The sequence below is a fragment of the Lotus japonicus genome, chromosome 2, assembly GCF_012489685.1.
Source record: "Lotus japonicus ecotype B-129 chromosome 2, LjGifu_v1.2".
Classification (NCBI taxonomy): Eukaryota; Viridiplantae; Streptophyta; class Magnoliopsida; order Fabales; family Fabaceae; genus Lotus; species Lotus japonicus.
Genome location: NC_080042.1, coordinates 31,622,336 through 31,640,656, shown reverse-complemented (window position 1 = coordinate 31,640,656; position 18,321 = coordinate 31,622,336).

The window sequence follows — 18,321 nt, the reverse complement described above, 5'->3', positions numbered from 1 at the left end:
ACGTTTCCAATCTTTCTTCAGTAGGAAGTTTTGTCGTTTGAGCATCACAGCAAAAAGTAGTTTTTCGGGACAGACTAACTTACACCGCTTTTGGCGTTTTGGATATCATTTTTCCCAAATCCTAGATATTTGTTTTGAGTTCTGGAATTCTGACGCCAGAATCTCTCTTAGAATTCCTCGGTGAACGTGCTGCAAAAATCGGAATCGCGAAATTTTCATTTTCCCACGATTTCACCCGCCTATAAATAGGCGAAAAAGCAAAATTTCTCTTCATTTCTTCCTTGTTGGCCGCGAGATTGAGGGGAGCTTGGGGGAGAGAGATTTTCGCGAAACCTTGACCAATCTTCGTGCAGTTCGTCCCTACTTCTAGGTATCGAGGTAACTATCATGAATCCTACCTCTGATTACTGTTTCTGCTGAGTTTCTGAAGTCGTTTCTGTGCTCACAGTTTTGAGCTTTTTCTAAAATTGTCCGTTTTCTTCGATTTCTCGCTTGGTTTATGTTCTCTAGGTTCCCATGAGCCTAAAACCTCTGTCAGTAAACTCTGATTGTGATCCAGTTGACAGGGATCTGAAAAACTGATTCAAAATCCTTTTTGTCTCACATTTCGAAACTTTATTGTCGAAAAGCTATAATCTGACTTCGTGCCTTTAGGATTTGTTGTCACGGATGTCATGAGGATCGTTGCTGTCAAATTTGTTTTCAGAACTGATAACTTTGAAGTTTTGAGCCTTTATTTTGGACCAAAATGCCCCTGGATAGCCGTATTTCGACCCGATTGTCCGAAAATTGTTCTGACAGTTTCTTTGCCTTAGTTTTACCCTAAAACTACCTTGTAAACAGATTTGATCGAAGAAAAAGAGCCGAAGCTCTTTTCTCCTTATGGCCGTGGGCTATTTCCTAAGGGGGGGAGTTTTTCGTTTTCGGAAACTTGTCTTTTCGTACCAGGAAGTCGTATTCTGAAGCTTTAATGCTTTGTCTATCGTTTATGTATTGTATTGCGATCGAACTAATCGATTTTGTTTGGATTCTACTTTGTTTTTCTCCGAGGTTCAGTTGAGGGAACTTTGGAAGACTCAGAGCAATTGTTTGAGGAGAACTTTGTTTGCGAAGCTGGAACAGCTCGAGGTTAGGGCAACTTACTATATATTAGCTATGAATGCATGATAGGCGTCGATCAATTCGACTTATGCTTTACTTTGATGTTGATTATGTTGATAAACTGATGTTGTGATGTTATGCTATGTTGGATTGAGCGTTTTGACGCGATTTCGGAGTGGAGATTCATTGATCTGGTGATCTTTGATATTTCGGGTTGGATGAACAGCCCTAGGCAAGTCCAAATGTGGGGATTGAGACTTAGCCCTTTGTTGGTATTCGTTGGTTTACTTAGACTTTCCCCGGGAAACTTCTTTTGGGTGGTTGGTTTTCGGAAAACCTAGAAAGAATAGAATTTTGAAAACTAGAGACTTTGGGAGACTTATACTTTGAGAAATAAACTCATAACCTGACTAATTCAATTCGAAACGTTTTTACTAAATGAATAATCATAGGAGAACTAAAGGGGAAAATATTTACGAAAGACGGGGAAAAGTCGACTTTTGTTGTGGGTTTGGAGAGTTATCGGAATTGGGGAAAGCCACTAAGGTGAGCTATGGTGATGATTGAAAGTCACCGAGTACTTTAGTACTCTTGGGGGAGTGTTGTGGAGCCGTGTTGTATTGACCAACACCTAGTGCTCTTGTTGTTTGGGCTGTGTTGTATTGACCGACACTAGACCCTTGTGTATTTTGTGGATGGAGTTGTGTTGTATTGACCGACACTTACTCCGAGTTGTGTTGTATTGACCGACACTAACTCATGGGTTTGTTGAGATTGGGTTGTGAGCTAAACACTTTCGTGGTAAGGACGATTCGTTGTTTGGCTAACCATATTGCATCAATCGGGTGAATAACGGGAATGGTTCACCTGTGCATATCATGGTGAATAACGGGAATGGTTCACCTTGCATAAATGATGAATAACGGGAATGGTTCATCATATGGTGAATAACGGGAATGGTTCACCAAGGATGAATAACGGGAATGGTTCATCCAGGATGGATAACGGGAATGGTCCATCCATAGTGAAGAACGGGAATGCTTCACTTGTGGCGAACGGGAACGCGTCACAAATCCGGATTCATATTGTGCATTTCACGCATACATTCATGCTGACTTGGATTGTGTGCTGGTTGTTTATTGAAGCAATATTAGAGCCATAACATGCTAGGATTGTTTATATATGTATATATCAACATATATCTATACCCCATATCACATGTTTGAGTGTATATCTATGTATTTCTGTGAGTTGACCCTAGCGCCTTGGCTTTGTTTGTATGTTTGTGTTTGGGCGGTCGGCCTGCTGCCAGATGTCGATGGCCGACTGGTTCTCGACGGTCTCTCCCTCGGGGGGGGATCAGATATGAGCTGCTGGATCGGGATGCCCCCACCGCTTGGGTGATCGATGTCCCTGGTCACCGAGCGACTTATAGGGGAAGGGTCATGGAGGACCGGACGGATGAGCGAGGACGCCTGACGAGAGGAGTGCTACGGCGTATGGAGCTGAGTTTTGACTTGCCGCCCTCAGTTCACTGTGGACCAGGCACTGGACATGCACCGCCTGCACCACCTCCGACTTCACCTTCTGTTGAGGAGGACCCAGAGGAGATCGAGCCTGCTGCTGCTACTACACCTGTTGTGCCACCTCCGGCTACTGCCATCGCTTCTACCGACGTGGCGTCGTCCTCTAGGCTCGTACAGCCGAGGAGGGAGTCTGTTGTCCCATCTGCCTCACGTCTCTTATCTTTCTCTTCACCGCACGGCTACCGTGTGGACCCCTTGATGAGGGTGGTGGAGGAGGATGTTCTTACAGGAGAGGTGGATGTGGAGACCGGCTCGACTAGAGCGGTGCGCAGGACAGTGAGGAGGGAGGTTATGGACTTGGACACCGAGATGATTACGGTGGATTCCGACTCTGACTCCGAGAGCAGTGGGGAGAGCTACTCGCCGAGCAGCGATGAGGAGGAGGAGGATTGGTGAGCTGAGCTGGGAGGGTAGGTTAGGATTAGTGACATTTTTTGTGTAGAGCTCTGATCGTCAGTTTCTTTTGGGGACAGGGTAGGTTCCGATGTGTGGCTTTTTGTGTGGTTCTTTTGAGGAGGATCACAGAGAGTCTGTCGGAGGATAGGGGTCTTTCTTTCAGGCCATTTTTGGGTGCCGACATTCTCATTGGATAACTGTATTTTGATACTTTTACTCACAGTTCTGGTTTGTATATGTGCCTGCGGGCGTACTACTTTGGAGTCACTGCGTGTTCGCGTGACATGGAGTGCAGCTGAGGCTGTACAGATGTATATATTGTATATCGGTTAGTTTAGTTGTGGGGTTTTGACTTTACTTCCTTATCGCTTTGATTTAAAGGAAAGAAAACGAAAAAAAAATTACCTGTTTTTCGCGTAAAGTTTATTTTTGGTTACTAAAGTGACACCTGGAAATCGGGGTGTTACATCAAGTCACTATCCAAGTACAAAAGCAACTGTACCATCCTGACGACCTACCTAACGTTCTCAGCCACAGCAGAAGCTGGAATTTCCAGAACTGCCCTCCAACGGTAGCATTTCCCATGCAACGTTCAACCCTAATCCTTGGAGTATATAAGAGGCTGAAGACTGAAAGAAGCGGCTAGAAGCATTCACACACGCGCAAGAAATATTCAAATCCTTCTAAGCTTTCTTTCATCTGAAATTCATTGTGTTTACTATTAGCTTTTTAGAAGCAAATCTCTTGTAAACATCTCTTTGATAAACAGTTTGTTTAGTTCCTTTAGGAGATCAAGGTTGATCGGATCCTAGAGAAGACTAAGAGAGTGAATCTTAGTGTGAGCTAAGTCAGTGTAATTGTTAGTCACTTGTAGGTTTCAAGTGCAGTTGTAACTCTTACCTGATTAGTGGATTGCCTTCATTCTAAGAAGCAAGAAATCACCTTAACGGGTGGACTGGAGTAGCTTGAGTGATTTATCAAGTGAACCAGGATAAAAATCCTTGTGTGCTTTTCTATCTCTTCTTCTTAGCACTTAAGTTCTCGAAAGATTTTTCTAAATCTTTAAGGTGGAAGTTTTATCTTGAAAACGTTATTCAAACCCCCCCCCCCTTTCTACCGTTTTTCATACCTTCAATTGGTATCAGAGCGCAAGTTCTGATTACCACACCTAACAGTGTTCAGTGATCCGGGCCGGTGTGAAAAACAATGGCTACCACCAGTGAAACACAGAAAGATGGATACATCGCAAAGCCTCCCATGTTCGATGGTCAAAGGTTCGAGTATTGGAAAGATAGACTCGAAAGTTTCTTTCTGGGTTTTGATGCAGATCTCTGGGATATCATTGTGGATGGCTACGAGCGTCCAGTTGATGCAGATGGCAAGAAGATCCCAAGGTCAAAGATGACTGCAGATCAAAAGAAGCTGTACTCACAACATCACAAAGCAAGAGCAATTCTTCTAAGTGCTATTTCTTATGAAGAGTACCAGAAGATTACAGATCGTGAGTTTGCAAAAGGCATTTTTGAATCTCTGAAGATGTCTCATGAAGGAAACAAGAAAGTCAAAGAATCAAAGGCATTGTCTTTGATCCAAAAGTATGAATCCTTCATCATGGAGCCAAATGAGTCCATTGAAGAAATGTTCTCCAGATTTCAGTTGCTTGTAGCTGGCATACGACCTCTCAACAAGAGCTACACAACAAAAGATCATGTCATAAGGGTCATCAGGTGTCTTCCTGAAAGCTGGATGCCCTTGGTGACTTCAATAGAGCTCACAAGAGATGTTGAGCGTATGAGTTTAGAAGAACTCATCAGCATACTGAAGTGCCATGAGCTGAAGCGCTCTGAGATGCAAGATCTGAGGAAAAAGTCTATAGCCTTGAAATCCAAATCTGAGAAGGCTAAAGCTGAAAAGTCAAAAGCTCTCCAAGCTGAAGCAGAAGAATCTGAAGAAGCATCAGAAGATTCCGATGAAGATGAGCTGACTCTGATCTCCAAGAGACTCAACCGCATCTGGAAGCACAGGTAGAGCAAGTACAAAGGCTCTGGAAAGGAAAAAGGAAAGTACGAGTCCTCAGGCCAGAAGAAGTCATCAATCAAGGAAGTCACATGTTTTGAGTGCAAAGAATCAGGGCACTACAAAAGTGATTGTCCAAAGTTGAAGAAGGACAATGAAATTCTAGATCCCTTAGAACAAATGTCCTGCACGATGCTGGGACAATCGATTAGAACATCATACGACTGAAAGACCTGAACACAAAACAACAAACAACTAAAAAGAAACAAGACACAGGAAGTTGTTAACCCAGTTCGGTGAAACTACACCTACGTCTGGTTAGCTTTCGCCCAATGAAAAGGAATTCCACTATCTCAAGAACTAGGTATTACAGACACACATGAACACATCAAGTTCATTGTTCTTAACCTAATCTACCCAGTGGTATTCTACTTAGAACCACAGCCTAAGTATGAGAGCCCCTCTCACTTTTCCTCAATCACTGCCACAGTGATTGGTAACAACAATAACACAAGGTTTGTTTGACACTCAAACACAAACAGAACTCAGTCTCACTTTATAGAATCAGTGAGCAAGACGAGTTCACAACTAACAAAGACAAAGAACAACTTACACTCTTAAGAACACTTGATCTTCAAGGTGATTCTCTCGATCAGCTTCAATCTTCAGGTCTTTGTCAATATATACTTCAGCAGAGGCGGCTAGGGTTTATTTGGGCTGAAGAACACTTTGATCCAACTCATATCAGTAGAGAATCTTCCAAGATCTGATATGAGTGATCAACAAGTAAAATAGAAACAAATCTTTTAATCACAGATTTGCTCCAACAATAAACAGCCCGCAATTGGCTCCCAACAATCAGTTACTTGTCCTCCAAGTAAGCACAAAACATACCATAAAACCTAACCATAAGGGACCCACTTGCATGCAGCAGGGGCGGATGTCCTGGCCTTCATCAAGGCAGATGTAACAACATCGGCTAGGACATCAGGTTGTTTTTAACAAAATTGATGACAACAAAGGAACAACAGACAAGAAGCCAAAGAAGCACTTCAAGACGAAGAAGAGTCTGATGGTAACATTTGATGAATCAGAGTCAGAGGAGGTTGACTCTGATGGTGAAGTCCAAGGACTCATGGCTATTATCAAAGACAAAGAAGCAGAGTCAAAGGAAGCTGTTGACTCTGACTCAGAATCAGCAGGAGATCCAAACTCAGACGATGAAAATGAGGTATTCGCTTCTTTCTCTACCTCTGAACTGAAACATGCCTTGTCTGATATCATGGATAAGTATAACTCTTTATTGTCTAAGCATAAGAAGCTGAAAAATGACTTATCTGCTGTTTCCAAGACTCCTTCTGAACATGAGAAAATTATTTCTGATTTGAAAAATGATAATCATGCTTTGATCAATTCTAACTCTGTGCTTAAGAACCAGATTGCTAAGTTAGAAGAAATAGTTGCTTGTGATGCCTCTGATTGTAGAAATGAATCTAAGTATGAAAAGTCTTTTCAAAGATTCCTGGCTAAAAGCGTAGATAGAAGCTTAATTGCTTCAATGATCTATGGCGTAAGCAGAAATGGAATGCATGGCATTGGCTATTCTAAACCAATTAGAAATGAGCCCTCTGTGTCTAAAGCTAAATCTTTGTATGAATGCTTTGTTCCCTCTGGTACCATATTGCCTGACCCTTTACCTGCTAAAGTTGCAAAAACCCGTCTTAAAAAGGGATCTTTCTCTATGTCTAAATATCATGCAAATATTCCTTTAAAATATCATGTTGAGACACCCAAGGTGATCAGAACCTCTGGGGTAACTAACAAGAAAGGACCCAGAAAGTGGGTACCTAAGGACAAGATTATCTATGTTGCAGATATCCTTGATAGCTCCACTGAAACACCAATCATGGTATCTGGACAGTGGATGCTCGCGTCACATGACGGGAGAAAGGCGTATGTTCCAAGAGCTAAAACTTAAGCCTGGAGGCGAAGTTGGCTTTGGAGGAAATGAAAAGGGTAAAATTGTTGGTACTGGTACTATTTGTGTAGATAGTAGTCCATGCATTGATAATGTGTTATTGGTAGACGGCTTAACTCATAACTTATTGTCTATAAGTCAATTAGCTGACAAGGGTTATGATGTTATATTCAATCAAAAGTCCTGCCGGGCTGTAAGTCAGATCGATGGCTCTGTTCTGTTTAACAGCAAGAGGAAGAATAACATTTATAAGATCAGATTATCTGAGTTGGAGGCTCAGAATGTGAAGTGCCTTCTTTCTGTTAATGAAGAGCAGTGGGTATGGCATAGACGGTTAGGGCATGCCAGTATGAGAAAGATTTCTCAGCTGAGCAAGCTAAACCTTGTCAGGGGCTTACCCAATCTGAAGTTCGCTTCAGACGCTCTTTGTGAAGCATGTCAGAAAGGCAAATTCACTAAAGTCCCTTTCAAGGCAAAGAATGTTGTCTCAACCTCAAGGCCGTTGGAACTTCTGCATATCGACCTGTTTGGACCAGTGAAAACTGAGTCTATAGGTGGCAAGAGATATGGGATGGTCATCGTTGACGACTATAGCCGTTGGACATGGGTAAAGTTTCTAACCCGCAAGGATGAGTCTCATGCTGTGTTCTCTACCTTCATTGCCCAAGTGAAAAACGAGAAGGCTTGTAGGATTGTGCGTGTCAGAAGTGACCATGGTGGAGAGTTTGAGAATGACAAGTTTGAGAGTCTGTTTGATTCCTATGGAATTGCACATGATTTCTCTTGTCCCAGAACTCTTCAACAAAATGGTGTTATTGAGAGGAAGAACAGAACTCTTCAGGAGATGGCTAGAACCATGCTCCAAGAAACTGGCATGGCTAAGCACTTTTGGGCAGACGCAGTAAATACAGCATGTTACATTCAGAACAGAATCTCTGTGAGACCAATTCTGAATAAGACTCCCTATGAATTGTGGAAGAACATAAAACCCAACATTTCTTATTTTCATCCTTTTGGTTGTGTTTGCTATGTTCTTAATACTAAGGATAGATTGCATAAATTTGATGCTAAGTCTTCTAAGTGTCTATTACTTGGTTATTCTGAAAGATCTAAAGGTTTTAGATTTTATAATACTGATGCTAAGACTATTGAAGAGTCTATCCATGTTAGATTTGACGATAAGCTTGACTCTGACCAGTCAAAGCTAGTTGAGAAGTTTGCAGATATGAGCATAAATGTTTCTGACAAAGGCAAAGCTCCAGAGGAAGCTGAGCCAGAGGAAGATGAACCAGAAGAAGAAGCTGGTCCCTCTGATTCACAAACTCTGAAGAAGAGCAGAATCACTGCAGCTCATCCTAAGGAATTGATTCTGGGCAACAAAGACGAACCAGTCAAAACCAAATCAGCCTTCAGACCCTCTGAAGAGACCTTGCTTAGTCTGAAAGGATTGGTGTCCTTAATTGAACCCAAGTCCATAGATGAAGCTCTTCAGGACAAGGATTGGATTCTGGCCATGGAAGAAGAATTGAATCAATTCTCCAAGAAAGATGTTTGGAGCTTAGTGAAGAAGCCTGAGAGTGTCCATGTAATTGGAATAAAATGGGTGTTCAGAAACAAGCTGAATGAGAAAGGAGATGTAGTCAGAAACAAGGCGAGGCTAGTTGCTCAAGGCTACAGCCAGCAGGAAGGAATAGACTACACTGAAACATTTGCTCCAGTAGCAAGACTAGAAGCAATCAGACTGTTGATCTCTTTCTCAGTGAATCACAACATAGTTCTTCATCAGATGGATGTGAAAAGTGCCTTCCTAAATGGTTATATTTCAGAGGAAGTTTATGTTCATCAACCCCCAGGTTTTGAAGATGAGAAGAAACCAGACCATGTGTTCAAGTTGAAGAAATCACTCTATGGTCTGAAGCAAGCTCCCAGAGCATGGTATGAGAGACTCAGCTCATTCCTCCTGGAAAATGAGTTTGTAAGGGGTAAAGTAGATACAACTCTCTTTTGCAAAACTTACAAAGATGATATCTTAATTGTGCAAATCTATGTTGATGATATTATATTTGGTTCTGCTAATCAATCTCTATGCAAAGAATTCTTTAAGATGATGCAGGCTGAATTTGAGATGAGTATGATGGGAGAACTCAAGTACTTTCTGGGAATACAAGTTGATCAAACACCAGAAGGAACATATATCCATCAGAGCAAGTACACTAAAGAACTTCTGAAGAAGTTCAATATGCTGGAATCAACAGTGGCCAAGACTCCAATGCATCCTACATGCATTCTGGAGAAAGAAGATGAAAGTGGTAAAGTATGTCAGAAGCTCTATCGTGGTATGATAGGATCTCTTCTATACTTAACTGCATCTAGGCCTGATATATTATTTAGTGTTCACTTATGTGCTCGTTTCCAATCAGATCCAAGGGAAACCCACTTAACTGCGGTTAAGAGGATCCTAAGGTATCTGAAAGGCACCACTAACCTTGGCTTGATGTATAAGAAAACATCAGAGTATAAGCTTTCAGGTTATAGTGATGCTGATTATGCTGGAGATAGAACAGAGAGAAAAAGTACTTCTGGAAATTGTCAATTTCTGGGAAGCAATTTAGTCTCATGGGCAAGCAAGAGACAATCAACCATTGCACTATCTACTGCAGAGGCAGAATATATCTCAGCAGCAATATGCAGCACTCAGATGCTCTGGACGAAACATCAGCTAGAGGATTATCAAATCCTTGAGAGCAATATCTCAATCTATTGTGATAACACTGCTGCAATTTCTTTGAGTAAGAATCCTATCTTACATTCAAGGGCAAAGCACATTGAGGTAAAGTATCACTTTATTAGAGATTATGTGCAGAAGGGCGTACTTCTTCTGAAGTTTGTTGATACTGACCATCAATGGGCAGATATCTTTACAAAGCCCTTAGCAGAGGATAGATTTAATTTCATTCTGAAAATTCTGAATATGGACTTTTGTTCAGCATGAAGATGGATCAGAACCTCTGACTATGATGCTTCTTCATCAGAAGATGTCTAGTCCAGAAGGTAACTCTATCAGAGTTTATGTACCCATTGGTGCTGACTCTGAAGCTGAGACAGTAAACGTGTGTCAGTATCTATGATACATAGTTCCTTGTGCCCGTGCTGACAGTCTGTTGTAATGAGTGTTGATGTGCTTCTCTCCTGCGTGTGATAGGTGTATTTACTGTTACTATCATGTCTTTAATTTCTAACCGTTGATTTTAAATTGCTTTTTGATCAACAACGGTTATTTGTCAAAACCCACTATACACACACGTTCTCCTACACTTACGGTTTTACATTCTCTCTCTTCTGTATTTTCAAAACCGCTTACCCTCGATTTCTCTCTCGCACTCTATTCATCCTCAACCTTCATCCTCTACCCAAAACCTTCAACCTCTTCAACAATGGTGAGACAAACCAGAAGAGCTACTGCAGATGCAACCCAGTTCCCTCATATGGTAGTTGGTCAAGCTACAGGCCAATTGGGTCCTGAAGCTCCTGTTCAAGATCAAGCTCAAGAGCAGACTATTCCGATTGCAGAACGGGGCTGTGCCATTCACTGCGTATATGCTCCTGAGGAACTTCAAGTACTGGCAGAATGGAGATTTGATCTCGACAATCTGGCTACAAATGGGTATGATATTCGTCCTGAAGTTCAAGCTCAAGGTTGGGAAAATTACTTCAACAGGCTTCGAGGACCGGTGTATGACAAATTGATTAAGGAATTCTGGAAGCACGCCGACTGCGATGATACTCAGGTGGTATCTCACATTCTTGGAAGGAAGATAATCATTACTGAGAAGTCCTTTGTGAATCTGCTGGGTCCAGAAACTGCTCGTGGGTATCGGTTCCAATTCACTGAATCGAAGCTGAAACCCCAAACGAAGGAGGAGACCAACAAGGCCCTGTACACCAACTACAAACCGGGCAAGACTAATTACAAAGTGATGGATCTTCATCCCAAACTCAGAATCTGGCATAAGATTCTGCTGAACTGCATCAACCAGAGGCCAAAAGGCAGTTCCCCAGATTACATCAATTTCTGCCAGAAGGCAATGCTAGTCTTCATCCAAGACAAGAGGAAACTCTGTCTCCCTTTCTTCTTGTTCTCTTACCTGAAGGAATGTATCCGGAAGTCAAGGACTACTGCCTCCATCAAGTCCGCAATCAAGTATATCCCTTTTGGGAGATTGCTGTCTGATATCCTCATTGAGAGCGGCCTTATTCAAGATCTGGTCAATGCTGGATGCGTAGAGGATCTGACCACTATTGTCAGTGATGTCTTCACTGCAAATTCTCTGAAGAAGATGGGTCTTGTCAAAAAGAAGATTGCTCCTACCCATGAAGACACATCTTCTGAAATCAGAAGAAGAAGGGTCCCTCTGAATGACTTTCCCTTGTGGACCCAGGCAGACAACCCTGAAGCTATCAGGTGTTTCGTTGATGATCTGAGGAGTCAAGGCTTTGAGATTGATGTTGATGAATTCTTCAGAATGCTGCCTCCTGCACCGGAGTTTGATCCTCCTCTCACGAAGAAGGTTCAGAGGAAGATGATCTTAGAAGAATCCTCTGAGGAATCTGATGAATCTCAGAAGAAGAAGAAGAAGGCTGACCAGCCTAAGAGGAAACATGATGAAACCATCAAGTCTGATGCTGGTGGTGATGGTAATGTTGAAGCTGGTCCTTCTCCTCCCAAGAAGAAGAAGAAACAAGTAAGACTTGTGGTGAGGCCTACAAGTGTGGAACCTGCTGCTCAAGTGATCAGAAGAATTGAGACTCCTGTCAGAGTGACTCGGTCTTCAATGCGTGCATCAAGTAAGTCTGCTAGTGCTTCTGATTCTGATTTAGATACATTTGATGCACTCCCTATTTCTGCCCTACTGAAACATTCCTCGAACCCACTCACTCCTATCCTAGAGTCTCAACCAGCCACACAAACCACCTCTCCACCCAATTCCCCAAGGTCTTCATTTTTCCAACCTTCACCAAATGAAGCACCTCTTTGGAATATGCTTCAGAACCAACCCACGGGACCCTCTGCTCCAACCTCACCTATTACCATCCAGTATAACCCATTAACTTCTGAACCCATCATTCCTGAACAACTAGAAACCAACCAACCAGAACATGAACCCAGAGCTTCTGATCACTCTGCCCCCAGGGCATCAGAACATCTGGTTGCCAGAACCACTGACACAGATTCATCAAGTGTCTATACACCTGTGTCATTTCCAATCAATGTTGCTGACTCTTCTCCCTCAAACAACTTTGAATCCATTAGAAAATTCATGGAGGTCAGAAAAGAAAAGGTGTCTACCTTAGAAGATTATTATCTCACTTGTCCAAGCCCTAGGAGATATCCTGGCCCTAGACTTGAACGTCTAGTTGACCCAGATGAACCTATCTTGGCCAATCCCCTACATGAGGCAGACCCTTTAGCTCAACAAGCTCAACCTAACCCTATCCAACAAGAGCTAGTTCAACCAGACCCAGAACAATCTGTGTCTAACCACTCTTCGGTTAGATCACCCAATCCTCTGGTTGCAACTTCTGAACCACACCTTGGAGCCTCTGACCCTCATGTCCAAACCTGTGACATTGGTTCTCCCCAAGGTGTCTCTGAAGCTCATAGCAGCAATCACCCAACCTCTCCAGAACAATACCTCTCCATAGTTCCCTACACTCACCTAAGACCCACCTCTCTCTCTGAGTGCATCAATGTGTTTAATCAAGAAGCTTCTTTGATGCTACGCAACGTGCAAGGTCACACTAACCTAAGTGAGAATCCTGACTCTGTTGCTGAGGAATGGGATGCTCTGAGTACTTGGTTAGTTGCTCAGGTCCCTGCTATGATGAGTCATCTTATTGCTGAAAGGAATCAGAGGATAGCTGCTGCTAAGCAGAGGTTTGCCAGAAGAGTGGCTCTTCATGAACTAGAACAAAGACACAAGCTCCTTGCAGCTGCTGAAGAAGCCAGAAGAAAGCAAGAGGAAGCTGAAGAAGCTGCTCGTCAAGCCGCAGCTCAAGCTGAACAAGCCAGATTAGAAGCAGAGAAACTTGAAGCTGAAGCTGAAGCCCGTAGACTGGCACCAGTGGTCTTTACTCCTGCTGCTTCTGCTTCCATTCCAGCTCCTCAAGCTGCTCAGACTGTTCCTTCTAGTTCTACTCAGTCCAGCTCGTCCAGACTCGACACCGTGGAACAACGTCTTGACACTCATGAGTCTATGCTGATTGAAATGAAGCAAATGATGATGGAACTTCTGCGTCGCACTGATAAACCTTAGCTTTAGGATCTCTCCGTTTTTCTTGCTTTACTCAGTTTTATTTTTAAACTCTGGTTATTTATTTCCTTTAGCTTCTTTAGTTTTTTTTTTTTTTTTTGCTTTGTTAGTTCTGTTTATCTTTGCATATATATCTATATTTACTTGTCACATTGTGTTTGCAAAATTTCTTTTATTTATAATCACTTTGCTTTTACATCATACACCTTCTTTTTCCTAAAGTCTAGAATGGAGGATCCCTCCTCATTCTCCTGCACTCCTGGCGCTGCTCTGACCTACTCTTCTCCAGACGATCCAGTGAACACTGGATGTTGTTGAGATTGACGATTTGCTCATCCCTCTCCAGAATTTCTTCTGCAGTCTTGAGCTTCTTCTCTATGACTTCCTTCTCTTCCAGCAGCTTCAGTTCAAGCTGGCTGAGTTCTTGTACTTCCTCCACGAAGGCAAGGAATTCTTCTAAGTCATTCCTCAACTCTGGACGCAGGTCTTCTTCCAGCAGTGTGTTTGTAAGCTCTGAAATGGTCTTTGTACCCTCTGGATGTCTAATGTTCAGGAACAAGTCCTCCTCAAAGGCCTTCTTACTCAGCTCTTCTAGTGCTACCATGTATGATGCCATTTTTTTTCTTTGCTGAAAATTGCTCGAGTTGTGAAGCTTACCTCTTTCTCCATCGCATTATATAGGCTTCACTCTCTCTCTCTGAAAGTTAATGCTCCTACAGTTTCTCGAGGTTAAGTTCTTGGTAACTGATCCCTTTTCTTTACTCCCTTGGCCGGTGGTAAACGTTTTTCTTGTGCATTAACTCTTCTCTTTAATTCGCCTAACTCTGATTCTTGCATCGTTTTCATTTTATTCAAACTTAGACCTTCTCTAAGGGGGAGTACCTTGTACTTCAAGCTAAGTTTTTCACACCCCAAGCTTTTTGCTTATGACAAAAAGGGGGAGTACAACCCAGTTTTTGATGTGTAAGGTGTGTTAGTGTGATTTATTTTTCTTTTGGAGAATTTAAGAGTTCCACCTTTATGACCATAGATGTGTCACTGGGCAAATACAAGGAATACATTTCACTTCTTCTGAAGTGATTTTAGTTTGACTCTGATACCTTGTCTGTTGACTCTGATTACTTATGCGCTCTGATTACTCTATTTCATCTATGTCATAAGTTTTTCACTCTGAACTCTTATATTATTTAGCTCAGAATCTAGACTTTTCTAACGTTTTCATCAAGTATTAGATTCAGGGGGAGCTAAGCTAAGAATCAAGCAGTGACTTGAATTCAGAATGAGCAAGATAAACTATTCACATCAGGATAAGTCTTATTCTATATCTCTAAACTCTGAGTGAATTCAGTTTATTGTTTAAGAATTGTTCATCAAAAATCTTAGTTTTGTCATCATCAAAAAGGGGGAGATTGTAAGATCAAGTTTTGATCTAGTAGTACAACTCTATGTTTTGATGATTACAAGTTAATCTTTTGATATGAACAATTATGGTACTCTAACGTGTTTTTCTGAGTGTGCTATTTACAGGCTCTGACCACAACTCAATCTCACACAAATCAGAAGCACTGTGTATAAAGAGTGACCCAAGCAACGCTTTCGCATTGATTATGTTCAATATGAACAGTGGAAAAGCTTCAGAAGTTCTGAAGCTACACAAACTCTGATATGGACTCAGTCACTAGAAGCTCTGAAGATCCAGAAGTTCTGATAACCAAGAAACACTGAAGGTTCAGATGTTCTGATGGTGTAGAAGACTCTGAAGATACAGAAGCTGAATAGTGGAAACTCTGATGTCCAGAAGCAAGAAACTCTGAAGACCATGTACTTCCCTCTGAGTTCAGAATCAGAAGGTACAACGGTCAGAGGATCTGTGCTTTCCCTCTGACTCTGATCAACCGGCTTCACAAGTTCCAACATGAAGCATTCCCCTGATCAGAAGTCTCCTAGGTTTAAAGGTCAAGTCACTATCCAAGTACAAAAGCAACTGTACCATCCTGACGACCTACCTAACGTTCTCAGCCACAGTAGAAGCTGGAATTTCCAGAACTGCCCTCCAACGGTAGCATTTCCCATGCAACGTTCAACCCTAATCCTTGGAGTATATAAGAGGCTGAAGACTGAAAGAAGCGGCTAGAAGCATTCACACACGCGCAAGAAATATTCAAATCCTTCTAAGCTTTCTTTCATCTGAAATTCATTGTGTTTACTATTAGCTTTTTAGAAGTAAATCTCTTGTAAACATCTCTTTGATAAACAGTTTGTTTAGTTCCTTTAGGAGATCAAGGTTGATCGGATCCTAGAGAAGACTAAGAGAGTGAATCTTAGTGTGAGCTAAGTCAGTGTAATTGTTAGTCACTTGTAGGTTTCAAGTGCAGTTGTAACTCTTACCTGATTAGTGGATTGCCTTCATTCTAAGAAGGAAGAAATCACCTTAACGGGTGGACTGGACTAGCTTGAGTGATTTATCAAGTGAACCAGGATAAAAATCCTTGTGTGCTTTTCTATCTCTTCTTCTTAGCACTTAAGTTCTCGAAAGATTTGTCTAAATCTTTAAGGTGGAAGTTTTATCTTGAAAACGTTATTCAAACCCACCCCCCCCTTTCTACCGTTTTTCATACCTTCATCTTCTTCTGCCAACGCCTGAAGTCTTGTCCTTGAAACTTGTCCAATTTCCCGAACTTAGTAGTCATCTCCTTGACAGCGCCTTCTCCAGCCATGATTATCAGTAAAATAATTTGTTCGTTTGTTAGAAATCTGGTTGTGATAATCCTGGATAAAGTCAAGAATCGTGAGCGTCCACTTTCCGAACAAATTATTTCGACCCTATAATTGCCTGGGTTCACGAAATCTTTGTTGGGATAATGCTTGACAATCAATCTGTTTCTTGGCACAAGAGAACAGATTAAGAAAGTAGAGAGATGTTGTGTTGTTCGAATTTCTGTTTCAGAATTCTGTTTTCTGGTTTTCTGTATTCTGGTTTTCTGTATTTCTTTCCTTAGGCTGCAAGCAACCTTATATAGAAGGTTGTGTTTGCACGAATGATCACAATTGTTCCGAATGATCACAATTGTTCTGAAAAGTCACAATTGTTCCGAAAAGTCACAATTCTTCAAACAATTTCAAACTAGGGTCACAACTGTTCAGCGGGACCCCAGCCAGGGGCTCCGCCCCTTGGACCCCGGTTCGTATTCGCGGTCAATTATGCGTTGGCTCACCGAGCGTGCACTCCGCACTAACCTGACTCGATTCCGAGCCTAACGCGTAATTGCATCAGCCTATAGTAGATCACATTACTACTAATATACATTGATGATTCTAAAATCACCAAGTTATCACCGTATAGTTTGATTGTTTTAACTCCTTATTGTTAAGTTCGGTCCATTAAGTTCAAACGTTATCTATATCATTTATCATATTTTAAATTATAACAATTTCAAGGATATAAGTGTAATGGTTAAAAATTTCATGTGAATTATATTTCAGGAAATATCACGTATGGTTTACACTCTCTACTGTCTGAAGAAAAATGCACAAGAGAAGAAAGGCAAAAGCTGCAAGATAGTCTGCACAAGATACTAGTCAAATCTATTAGACACATTGACTGAATGCATTCATTGTCTATCTCCAACTGATCAATGAAAGTATTGTCTAGAGAATAAACGTCATGTTCAAATTAGAAAATATCTATGACATTTTTAGAGAGAAAGTCAAGTGCAAAAGGATCATGTGATACTCTACAAAGCACACTGACCAAGGAAATAAGTACAACGTTATCACAATCGAGTTTCCTCTTTCTCTCTATAAAGGAATGAAACAAAGCTCAAATTCCACCTACCGACTGACAAGATACATTTTGTGGTTACATGTCTCAGTCAAAGGGTACAATGCATTTATTGCACCTGACGAAAGGACTGTTTGATCAAACAGCTAGAATATGATATGCTTTACGTGCTATAACTACTTTCAACAAACCCTAGATGAACTTAAAGTATAAAAGGAGGACTTGAAGATTTTCGAAAATAGGAATCATCAACACAAAAACTTTTCTCTGACTTTGAAATATTCATCAGGAAAAAAGTGAAAAAGTCCTCACACCGTCGAGTTAATCTTAAGAGTCAAACCTCTACATCTCAATCTCTTTAGATCTACAACTAAAAGTATTTCTTAAGAGTCATATCAACTTCAATACTTTAATTTGTAGTTCATGTGCTTAGAAACTTTCTACTATCACTCTTGTGAGAACAGAACTTTGTAGAAGAAAACAATTTTAAAAAAGATTGTAGGAGAAGTCCTTCATAATACTTGTTTAGGATAAGTCCATGAGAGTACTTGTAAAGGAGAAGTCATTGATAATACTTGGATTAGAAGAAGTCCTTGAGAATACTTGTAAAGGAGAGGTCCTTGATACTTGGTGGTAGTGAAATCTTGGTAAAGCCAAGGACTTGACGTAGCCCCACTGTTTAAGGGTGAACCAGGATAAAAAGATCGTGTCTCTATCGTTTACTATTATGTTATTTTATCCACTATACTAAACGTTTTCCAAAAGATCTTTAAAACTGATAATTGTTTGAAAACCAAAGCTTTAACACAACACAATTCAAACCCTCATTTCTTGTGTTATTGTAGTACATCTCACTCATGAGTCTGAAACCTTTGCGAAAATCTAAGTCTTAGATTCACCAAAGCCTAAACTTCATGAGCTATCACCGAATAATGAAGTGGTTTTCTAAACTCAATCTTTTTGGAAAATAATACAATTTCAAACTGCATTTCAAAAAACAATTGCATATGAGAACTAATAAGTCACTAAATAAAAAGTGTCCACACTTCAAGACCTTATCTAAGTCCTAGATTGATCTTTGGATCCATTTGTTTGTGCAGAAAGTACATGGTGCAATTTTCCCGCATAAACAAATGCCTCATACCCACCAAC